This window comes from Canis aureus, chromosome 7 (genome assembly GCF_053574225.1).
Source record: "Canis aureus isolate CA01 chromosome 7, VMU_Caureus_v.1.0, whole genome shotgun sequence".
Taxonomy (NCBI): domain Eukaryota; kingdom Metazoa; phylum Chordata; class Mammalia; order Carnivora; family Canidae; genus Canis; species Canis aureus.
In genome coordinates this window covers 21528749-21541395 of record NC_135617.1, presented here as the reverse complement: position 1 = coordinate 21541395, position 12647 = coordinate 21528749, and positions in this window count along the sequence as shown.

Genomic DNA, 12647 nt, shown 5'->3' with positions numbered 1-12647 from the left:
GAGGAGCACGCATGCCCAGGTAAGAATATAATTATTTGCAACCATCTTTTAGCCCTAGCTATCACAATAGGATAACAAGGCCTGTGTATTTTCTTGAGAATTAAAACAATTCTTTTTCAGGGTTCTACTATTTTGTTAATGCTTTGCTAAATCATCTATTCATAGTAGATGTTTTAGAGGAACAAAATCCTCTTCTACACTGATTAAGAGCAAATGGGGAATATCCCAGCAGGATTTTTCAAAGTACAGTATTAGTATCTACATTAGAATCCCCACCATGCTTTTTAAATAATATGGATTCTTAGGCACAACTCACCTAATGAGTCATGGCCTTTAGAGCCATCCAAGAAATCAGCATTTTAAATAATGCACACTTGGTATCTGATAAAAACTGCTACTAGAAAGATACATTCTATGTCTCCCTTTGAGAATAAGAGACAATCACTGGGGAATGACAGCTATTCTGCACCCTGAAATCTTGAATAGACATTTTAGGTAGTATGGAATGAGAAGCATGTATGAAGTTCTATAAACTAGGCAGAGAACAGTGTTTTCCAGGAAGCAAGTCCATCAGTCCAGAGGGTGTTTAGAAGAAATAGGATTATGGTATGACTACATTAATCAATCTAAAGTCTAGAAGAAGACAGATTGTGAAAGATTAGAATATCATACTAAGTAACAAGCTTCATGTTGAAGATAAAGGGTAGTCATTGAAAGGTTTTATTAGGAAGTGTCATATTGAGATGTATGATTTAGAAAGATTATTGTGTCTACAGTTTAGGCAATGGGATAGAGATAGAGATCTGATTAAAGAGAAGGACAGTAAAGAAGATAACTGATAATGGCCTAAACTAAAATAGCAACCCATGTAGGTAAAGGTAATTAAACCATTAGAGTTGTTTACGTAAGAATAGATCACTTTCCTCATAGGAAGATTTGTACTCCCACTAATGGTTCTATGAGGACATCCAACCAATTTTGAAATACAGATGAATACACATAATATTGAACCCATTCATAATCTTTAAAAAACATACTGTCTGTGTTGCCAGATTTTATGGAAAATTGTACAATTAGGTACTCAGACATCAGATACTCTTCTAAAAAGACTTACCTTTTTTTTTTTTCCCCCCTGCTGCATATCCAAAGGAACATCAGCTATCAATGTTCTGGGAAAGATACAAAGCCTATCTTTTCAGTCGATTTTATGGATGGGCAAAACCACACCCCATTTGTTTCACTTTGTTTTTCCTATTCCCTTTATGGAACTTTATGAGGTATAACCATAAAGTAATGGTTTTCTTATGTAGCTCGTAAACTAACTCTGAAGGCAATTCCAAAAGAGATTCAACACAGTTTTGAGCTATGGCAGCACTGTTAAAATAGAGGACAGCCTCCTCGGGTGATTACTCTGAAGAGGGCAGCACTCCTTGGAATGTATTTCTCCAGTATGTTGGCTCTAAAAACACCCTTCTCCCTATCTTGACCCTCATATACCTACTAACTTTTTAAGTCTTCAAACAGATTTTTAAACTAATTTATGGTTATGCTTTATTCTAAAAGAAAAGTGAGAGTTATATTAAGGAACCTGTTTCTTCCCTTTAAGCAAAAGTCAAATAGGTTTCTGTCTGGAGGGCTTTTGACAACCTCTGTATTCCTGATGGACACATAGCAGGCCTGTGGCTCATTTGCACACCCAAGAGAAAAGAATGCAGGGGAAGCATCCACACTGGGCTTAGAAATGCTAAGGGCAAAAAGCAAGATCCGAGCAAATCTTGGAACAGTCTGAGCAACATGAAATATATGCTGACTCCAAATGTGTATTTCCATTCTTAGAAATGAGGCAGTCCTGATCCCTTGAAGAAGAAAGTAAAGGAAATCAGACAACTTTTATTGACTTGCGGAGGGGCTATTCACAAGGGTAGCACACATAAATCTGTGCATGGCTCTAAGCCCTTGCTTCCTGAGTATATACAGACACACCATTGAAATGCTCATTCCTTCTCTTGGTCTAAGAAACCCCGAGCCACTCTCTAAACTTTTATTCTCTCACATACCCAAGAGATTGCAAACATTACCGACGTCATTATTCTGTCTCCTTCCAAATGCCTTATGGTTCTACTCTCATCGAGGAAGTCCTAACTCCCCACAAAGATAGTGCCTCCCCTAGTAAACAAACTCCAAGTTGCACAAGCAAACTGTGGTATTACAAATTGATATCCAGATTCTTCCCTCAAAGAGTATTGGCCTCAAAAGTAATCAGGTTCCAGTTCTTGTTATTGCAAGCTCCAATGCAAGCTTCTGAATTTTACAATGCAATTCTGGTCTTACAGTATCCCCTGCTTCAGTAGGTGGGAACACAGCATCTGTGCATTGTAAGGGTTTCCTGTTTCTTCTGGAATCTGTGGGTATCCACTAGAACTAATGTTACAACAGTTTTGTGTGCTTAAAAGCATGCCGTCATCCATACCCCTTTTCTACGCTCCTGGGAGAATTGAGCTTAGCACTGGAAAGTTAGTGATAGCAATTATAATGAATTATGTATAGACGACAGAGAAGAGTGCTGTCAAGAAGCAGAATTTTAAAAGCAAAGGTGGGTATTCTTCAATGCATACATACACACTGGATTGAGGTAAGAAAACATCGAAGTATAAATTAATGAAAGATGGCTTCAGACTTGCCAATAAATGAGATTTCTGTTCAAAGCACTCCTTTACTTTTTTATGATAAAATGAGATATGTATATGATAAAATGGAATATTCCATGCTGGGAAGATGTGAGGAAGTGAACTTAAGCAGCACTAATAGTCTGTTTATAATGGAGTAATTTAAATATTGTACCTCTTAAACATACATTCTAATTTTTATGAGTCTATTTTTTAGCATAAAAACTACTTCTTGCCTACTTTGTAAGTTTAAGCTTAGAGTCACAAAGAGCATAAAATATAAACATAACACAGATACATATACCAAACATACTTCCTATTCCCCTCATTTCCCTGATAGTAAATCTAGAGCAGAGTGATAATAAGGAGTACTTTGAAATGCAAACACCACATAAGTGCAAGGCAGATTTTTTTTTCCTTGAAGGGCTGAGAAGTCATATTAAAAATCAGGAAGCTTATAAGATAAGCAAGGCAGATGATTCCAAGGCGTATTCATAGGACAAACACGCCAGCTTGGGTGTTTTCAAAATAGTCATGCTACTGCTAAAAAAAGGGTGTTTCAATGACACACTTTGTTATCAAAAACTTCATTCAGCTTAGAATTGTGTTCCATGATTGGATTTCTCCCTTCCCATCTGACTTTTGGTGAATAGGCTAAATTTACTCAGAGAGTCTAACACCCTGCAGTGTGGTTCTCCCAAGCAGAGGGCTTCAGCACACTTAGGGAGGCTATTTGGCCAGTGTTAGGGAGCTCAGATTCTGGTGTCAGACTGCTTGAGTTTGAATTTCACTCTGGCACTTTTTAGTCCCTAAGAGACAGGAAAGTTACTTATCTTTCTGTGCCTAAGATTCCTCAAATGAGGCTAAAAATGGATTCTACTTTGTAACACTGTTATAAGGAACAAACAGCTCAATATATGTGAAGGACTTAAAACCGTAACACTTAGGAAGTATTTACATAACCAAGCACACACACACACACACACACACACACATACATGCACATGTATGTTTATGAGCTACTGTGATGCTACTAGTTAGAAGCTTCAGTGTCTACAGAGGTGATTTATATATCTGAAACCTGAGAAGTGGCCTAACAAAGGAATATGTGTTCTTGAGAATACAATAGTTCCTCCTTATTGGTGTTTTCAGGTCAACCACAGTCCGGATGATCCTCCTTTTGATGTATCTATAGATCAATAGTAGCCTAGCTCTGTGTCACAATGCCTGTCTCATTCACTTCATTTTATCTCATCATGTAGGTATTTTAATTATTTCACATCTTCACAAGAAGAAGGGTGAGTACAGTACAAGATATTTTAAGAGAGGGAGACACCACATTCACATAACTTTTATTATTGATGTTCTATTAGGTTTTTTAAAAGATTTTATTTATTTGAGAGAGAGATCGAGAGAGAGAGAGAAAGAGAGAGAGAGAGAGAGCACAAGCAGGGTGAGGGGCAAAGGGAGAGGCAAATTCCACTCTGAGCAGGGACCCCCATGCGGGACTCGATCTGTGGACTCCAGGATCATGACTTGAGCAAAAGGCCGATACTTAACTGACTGAAGTACTCAGGCACCCCTATTTTATTAGTTTTTAGTTATTGTGTTAATCTTTTTACCTAATGTATAAATTAAACTTTATCATAAATATACATGTAAATATATGTATATGAAAAAGCATAAATAGGATTTGGTACTATCTGCAGTATTAGGCATCCACTGAGGTTCTTGGATCATATCTTCCATAGGATGAGAGGAGGGGAACTACAGTATCTGGAAAACACAGAATACATCTAACTTAGTACCATTTCCCCCCAGTTTGCTGTAAGTTACTACTATTCTGGTCCAGTGCCAAGGAGAGCCAAACTTTATCATTATCTCAGGCTGAAATTGTTCAAAGTAGCTTTGTTCCCTATGACTTTCTAACCTAGGTATCACTGTACTGAGATAATTGAAAAAGTATAGGCTACATTTCAGATGATGGACAGATTTTGCCTGCTTATGTGTCACTTTCAGAATCTTTAAGGCATTCAGAGACAAAGATGATATTTTATCAAATGCTGATCATTTTATTGTACTTAAAGGTTTTTTATGAAAACCAATCTCACTACTTTCTATCACACATTTTTGAATGTTTGACAAATATTTATTGAGGATCAATTAAGAGCCAATCACTAGGAGAGATAACGAAAGTACACAGGTGAAAAATTTGCTCTCCATCTTCTCTGAAATGTAAATATAGTAATAATATAGTGGAGTGACTCCTGAATACTGTTACTATCTACCTTACAAAACCAAGTCCATGATACCTGAAAAATAAAAGTCTATCCCCACATTAATTTACATACTGGGATGTATGCAAGTTGAATATTGATCAACTAAATACTTTTTAAACTAGAATGATTCTTAATAATTGACTCTATAAAGAATTGATATTATTCAAAGTATAGTGGTAAGATGAAGTTGTTGAATTTATGTTTAGAGGATTTTTTATTATTTATTCATAGAAGTTAACAATTATCAATTAATTTATATATTCATTAAACTTAAATCTAAGACTAAATTTTAGACTCCTAAAATTTGCTTTCATGTGATGAATAGCAGCTTAATCCTTTTATATTTAGAGATTTGATTTTCAAAAGGCCATGATTACAAACATATCTTCATTCTCTTGCCATATGCAATTCTAGAGTGAAAGAAAATATTTCATCTTGAGATGTTTCTGATTTATTTTAGTTTATATATTATGCACCCTCATATTTAGCCATTTTTAAAATGTCAGTTTTCTATAGGAAATCTTATTTATTTTTTGGAAAAGCTACTATATGCACTTCAAAAAGCTAGTAAATATACTTGTACAAAATTAAAATTATTTAAAAAAAATCAGTACTAAATTTTATTTCCTTCCCTGCTCTCACAGCTCAATGACTCTTTGCAGAGAGGGTCACTGTTGCCAGTTTTTTGTTTATCCTTTTAGAAATTATCTATGAATTTAAACACACACATAACTATTTTATTTAAAAAATTTTTTAATTCATTTATTCATGAGAGACACAGAAAGAGAGGCAGAGATATAGGCAGAGGGAGAAACAGCCTCCCTGTGGGGAGCCCCATGCAAGACTCAATTCCAGGACCCTGGGATCATGACCTGAGCCAAAGGCGATGCTCAACCACTGAGCCAACCAGGCACCGTCCCACCCCTCCACCACATAATTATTGAACATAGTTGATAATATATTACATGCATTGTTTTGCAACTTGCTTTTTCACTGTATATAATTTGGAAATCTGTCCATAAGTTAAAGTAAAGTAGAAGTGCCTCATTCATTTAAAAGTTTACAGTATCACTTTATTTTTTTTTTAATTTATTTTTTATTGGTGTTCAATTTACTAACATACAGAATAACCCCCAGTGCCCGTCACCCATTCACTCCCACCCCCCGCCCTCCTCCCCTTCTACCACCCCTAGTTCGTTTCCCAGAGTTAGCAGTCTTTACGTTCTGTCTCCCTTTCTGATATTTCCCACACATTTCTTCTCCCTTCCCTTATATTCCCTTTCACTATTATTTATATTCCCCAAATGAATGAGAACATATAATGTTTGTCCTTCTCCGACTGACTTACTTCACTCAGCATAATACCCTCCAGTTCCATCCACGTTGAAGCAAATGGTGGGTATTTGTCATTTCTAATAGCTGAGGAATATTCCATTGTATACATAAACCACATCTTCTTTATCCATTCATCTTTTGTTGGACACCGAGGCTCCTTCCACAGTTTGGCTATCGTGGCCATTGCTGCTATAAACATCGGGGTGCAGGTGTCCCGGCGTTTCATTGCATTTGTATCTTTGGGGTAAATCCCCAACAGTGCAATTGCTGGGTGGTAGGGCAGGTATATTTTTAACTGTTTGAGGAACCTCCACACAGTTTTCCAGAGTGGCTGCACCAGTTCACATTCCCACCAACAGTGTAAGAGGGTTCCCTTTTCTACGCATCCCTTCCAACATTTGTTGTTTCCTGCCTTGTTAATTTGCCCCATTCTCACCGGTGTGAGGTGGTATCTCATTGTGGTTTTGATTTGTATTTCCCTGATGGCAAGTGATGCAGAGCATTTTCTCATATGCATGTTGGCCATGTCTATGTCTTCCTCTGTGAGATTTCTGTTCATGTCTTTTGCCCATTTCATGATTGGATTGTTTGTTTCTTTGGTGTTGAGTTTAATAAAAGCTGTGGTCATCAAGACAGTGTGGTACTGGCGCAAAAACAGACACATAGATCAATGGAACAGAATAGAGAATCCAGAAGTGGCCCCCGAACTTTATGGGCAACTAATATTCGATAAAGGAGGAAAGACTATCCATTGGAAGAAAGACAGTCTCTTCAATAAATGGTGCTGGGAAAATTGGACATCCACATGCAGAAGAATGAAACTAGACCACTCTCTTTCACCATACACAAAGATAAACTCAAAATGGATGAAAGATCTAAATGTGAGACAAGATTCCATCAAAATCCTAGAGAAGAACACAGGCAACACCCTTTTTGAACTCGGCCATAGTAACTTCTTGCAAGATACATCCATGAAGGCAAAAGAAACAAAAGCAAAAATGAACTATTGGGACTTCATCAAGATAAGAAGCTTTTGCACAGCAAAGGATACAGTCAACAAAACTCAAAGACAACCTACAGAATGGGAGAAGATATTTGCAAATGACATATCAGATAAAGGGCAGTATCACTTTAGAATGACCCCTAATAAATTCATGTCCTCTGTGGTCCATTGTGCCTGCATGTAGGCAGAACTTGCTTCCAACCAACAAAATACAGAAAAGTGATGAGAGGCACTGCCTTGATTCAGTTACCTTATGGCAAAAGTGAAGGCATGTCATTTTCCTGATTACTTTTCTTTGTATAAGAGTCTATCTTGGCAGACAGGAACTGGAGCTCCCTTTCTAGCTTTGAAGAGGTAAGCTGTGGTGCCTGTGAGAAGGAAGGCAAATGGTAAGGGCCCGAGCGCAGGCCTAAGTGCAGAGAGAGGTCCCTGCCAACAGATAACAAGAAAAACAAAATCTCAGTCATGCAGCTGCAAAAAAAAAAAAAAAAAAAAAAAAAAAATTACTTCTGCCTACATTGATCTGCTTGGGGTTAGTTCTTCCCTATCAAGCATCCAGGTAAAAAGATAGCCTGACCAATATTTCATAGCCTAATGAGACCCTGAGTAGAAAATCTGACAAAGCCATGCCTGGACTCTTGACTCACAGAAACTCTGAGAAAATAAATATGCATTTGTTTAAGTCACTGTGTTGACTTAAATTTTTATACAGCAATAGAAAATCAGTACACTTGTTGGATCGTTATATGGATGTGCCATTATTGATCGATTGACTGATTGCTACCTTTTTGAACTCAAGGGCAAGCAGAAAGTTAAATTAACAAAACTCCTTCTTTTGTGCAATGCTAAAACCATTAGTTCAAAGTGCTTTTCCTTTTATTCTTATTTTATCACTTTGTTTTAACCATAATTCTCACTCACATTCTCCTCCCACCAACAGGCAACCATTTAAATGAGTTTGATGTGTATCTCTTTTTGTTAGATTTTTATTTCTGACAATTATGTACATGAATTTGAAGTTTGCCTAGATGTTACTGAGCTATTTTTTCTGTTAGCCAGCATTGTTTTTATGAATGATGCATGTTGCTATATTAGCATCTATTTAATTTTTTCTCATTTAAATAGAATTCCATGATGTGCTTATACCACATTCTTTTGTGTTTCCCCAGTAATGGATATCTAGTGTGTCATGCTTTTCACTGGTACAGAATGTCTTACAGATGAACATTTATGGTTCCATGTGAGAATTTCTCTAGGTATATACCCAGGATTTATAGAGTCTTTTTTATTTATCTAATCTTTATAGAAGGAAGATGGCTGTCATTCTATACGATATACTCTGACCAGCAGTACAAAGAGTTCCTTTTTCCTGTCACAACCCAATTTATGAAACCAGAACAATCTAGGCACAAAATGGGACTCACCATGGTTTTAACTCCCATTTCCTTGACTTCCAGTGAGTTTCAGTAACTCCACATGCTTATTCACCACTTGCACTTATCCATTTTTTAAGTGCCTATCCCTAACATTCGTCTAATTTCTGCTGATTTTCTCTTGATGTACATAGATTATATAAGCATATTGTAGATTTTGGTGGAAGAAAAAGGTAATAGATTTCTTAATTTACTGTAGCTCATACAAAAAAAAACTTAATTAGGTAGAACTATTATAAAGTTCTGAGATTAGCAAATGGTGGTGAAGAATTGATACTTTCAGTTGGCTGATTTTCTTATTCACATTCCCATACCATGTTGCTTTGTTTTTGATAACTATATAGTAATGAATGATAACTGTGTCCTCTTGAAGTTTGTCTTCACTATTGAAAGTCCTCTAATTGCTACTAGATTCAACTATTTTTCACACACACCCTCACAAAAACTATCAGATTTGGTGGGGAGGGAATGGGTTGAATTTGTAGGTTAATCACGTAAAAATTGGCACCTCACAAATATATGAACAAGGTATATGTATCCATTTATTTAGAGCCACTTTAATTTCTATTGGTGGTATGTGTAGTTTTAATCAAGAATTCTTACACATTTCTATTAGATTTGTTCCTAAGTATTTGATATTCTTTTAAATCATGTTTATTTTTGAATTGTTTTTTTTGGTGAATGTATAGAAATGCAATATATTCTGTATTTTCATGACATGCAGTAACCCAGCCAAATTTACTTATTATTGCTAATGGTTTATAAGTTCTTCTGAACTTTCTAAATACATAATCACACCATCTGTGGAAATTGAAATTTACTTTTAAAAATTTCATACCTTCAATTTTTTTGTTGGTTGCACTGCCTAAGTTTGCCAGTAAAATTGTGGATAAAAGTTATTATGGACATCGTTCCTTATTACTGGCTCTGAAGGGAAACATTAAACATCTCTCAGCATTATAGGTAACATTAGCTATTGGTTTTTAGTAGATACCCTATAACAAACTGAGAAGAAAAAATTTCCTTCTACTCTCAGTTTCTTGAGGGTTTTTTTTTTTTTAAATCAAAATAAGTGTTTTTTTTTATAATCAAAATAAGTGTTAGGGGCAGCCCAGATGGCTCAGTGATTTAGAGCCGACTTCAGCCCAGGGCCTGATCCTGGAGACCAAGGATTGAGTCCCCACGTCAGGCTCCCTGCATGGAGCCTGCTTCTCCCTCTGCCTGTGTCTCTGCCTCTTTTTCTCTCTGTGTCTCTCATGAGTAAATAAATAAATAAATAAATAAATACTTTAAAAGTGTTAAATTTTATTAAATATATTTTTTGCCTCCGTGGAGATGATTGTTATTCTTTTTTTTATTATGTTGATAGTGTAAACTGTATTGCTTAATTTTGAATGTTATACTAACTTTAAATCCTCGAATAAATCCCATTTACTCAAGATGAATTATTCCTGTTTATATACTGCTGGATTCAATTTGCAAATATTATGTTTGGTACTTGTGTCATGCTCATGAGAGATATTAGTCTGTCAAATTTCTTTGTTGTAATTAGGTTTTAATTTCAAGGTTATGATAATTTCATAAAATTAACTGGGAATTATTTCTTCTTCCTCTACTTTCTGAAATAAGTCATTTGAGATTGCTATAACTTTTCTTTTTCTTCTTTAAATGTTTGAAAGTGTATACCAGTGATACCATATGGGACTGAAGGTTTCTTTGTAGAAAGATTTTTAGCTACAGATTTAAATTCTTTACCAAATATAAGAATATTTCATTTCTTGTGTCAAACTTGGTAATTTGTATTTTCAAGAAATTTGTTCATATTGTTCCTTTATCAAATTTATTAAAGATGTTTATTAATAAAGATGTTTTATTGATTTCTTAATCTCTTACAGGATCTGTGCTCATATCCCTTGTCATATATAATACTAGTTAATACCAGATAGGTGAAAATTCAAGAATTTGTTAAAACATTATTTACTGAATACTTAATGTAGACGCAAGTGCTATTCTAGACACTGAGAATTCAGTAGTCAGAAAATCAGACAAAAATCCTGTTCATATGATGCTATGTTCTAATGAGCTCACATTAAAATCTAAATGTAAATTTGCCCTTTTACATAAATCCAAGATTTCTTATTGTTTGACAATTTCTTGTTTCCTCTCCAGTATGAAAAATGAATTGAGCTAATATTAAAAAGTCCATTTTTTCCCCATCTCATATGATTTACAGTTTGAAACTGGATGTTTGTTTGTTAGACTTTCAAATTTAGTCTGTATTTGTTATGCTCAGTTGCTGTCCAGCTAAAGTCTTCTGTCAGTGTTTGGGTAGTGCCTGTAATTGAAGAGAATCACTTAGAGTGGAGAAGGATTTGGGAGTCCTTCTTTCTCCCTAAAGTTTATTTTGGTGGGGCAGCCCACTGTGGCATAATAGGATGTGTGATGATCAGCTAACAAGTTTGCCTAAATGCTGTGAAAATAGGAATAAAGGCTGCTCTGCAGTCACTAAAGCATGCTTTCTGCCTGACCTGGTGATATCTCAAGAATTCATGATCTGTGTGCTCACATGGGCCAAACATGGGTTTCTGAAGCCATGACACTTGATGTAGGTGATTCATTTCCCAGGCTTCCTTCCCTGGGCTTCAGTTCCAAAGAAAGGCTGTCACATTTACCCTTGGCTGCTATCAGCAGTTTACTCTGTGAAATCTTTTGAGTGTCATTTAATTTGGTAAATTTCATGTGTGTGTCTCTCTCTAATAAACCCTATGTCTTCTGTACTGCATAATGTAAACTTCCAAGAACTTCTTTTTGTTCCTGCCCTAACCTCAGGATTCAGGGTAGAGCTACCCTCACCCTCTCCAGGCAATACTTAAGGATAGCACAAGACCCTATGAAGACACATTTATATTCTCCTGCCATTCAGAGATTTCAAGAAAGAGTGTTCCTGGACCCTAGAAAAACTCCCAAACTTCCGAGAACATTCTTTTTGGCTTTCATCTTTATTGGAAGAAATATTCATCAAAACCCTTCTCCACAATAGGTCAGGGGAAAGAGAAAAATGTTCCTATCTGTATTTAATCTTTGAAAAGTCTTCATTCTCAGAAGGCTTCTTTCACATAGGTTGCTTTGTATATGTGCTATAAGAAAGATAAAATAAGCAAATATATCCTGTTTACTCAAATGATTATGTCCTGCACTAGAATCTAGCTTAATAGAACTTATTTTCATGCAATTTAGTGTGTCTCCTCTTTAAAATGAAGATAGGGCATGAATTACAAGAAAAAGAAAGTGGAACTGAGTTTAATCTCCCAAGTCATTGGTACAAGTAAATACGTTATATACTATTCCATTTCAAAGAGTTAAGAGTTAATATGAGCAGATCATGTTCAAAAAGTAAATCAAAAACAGGGTCAAGGTTCAGGTTAAGAAGCAGAAAGCAGTAAGAAAATGAGGTCATGAGCCAGGGAGTTCTTCAGGAGTCAAATACCTGCTGTTCAGTCTTCAGCATGGGCTAGGGGACAGGTCAACCTGCCTTGGAATAGGAAGTGATCCTTTTAAAACATGAAAGCTATTATTTCCTCAGTGGCTGAAGAATTTCAAAAAATGTCAGCTTGGACCAAATTTGAACATTGGTAAAATGAAAACTACAATATAGACACAACACATAAAAAGGAGAGAAAAACCAGGGCCAGACATAAGTGTGAACTGGGTGGCTGGAGGAATATATCCTGCATATAAAGTTCTCCAAGAAAGTGGAAAGAGTGTGGTACAAAGGAGAAAGGATAGGATCTGGAACAGAAGACATAAAATAAATTCTCAAGCTGATCCTGTAAGAGGCTGTGGTGGTTTGGGGCTTATAATTTGATCTCTTCAGGCTTCATCTCCCTCAGAAGTAAGAAGAGAGAAAACCAAACATCTATTTACAAGATCC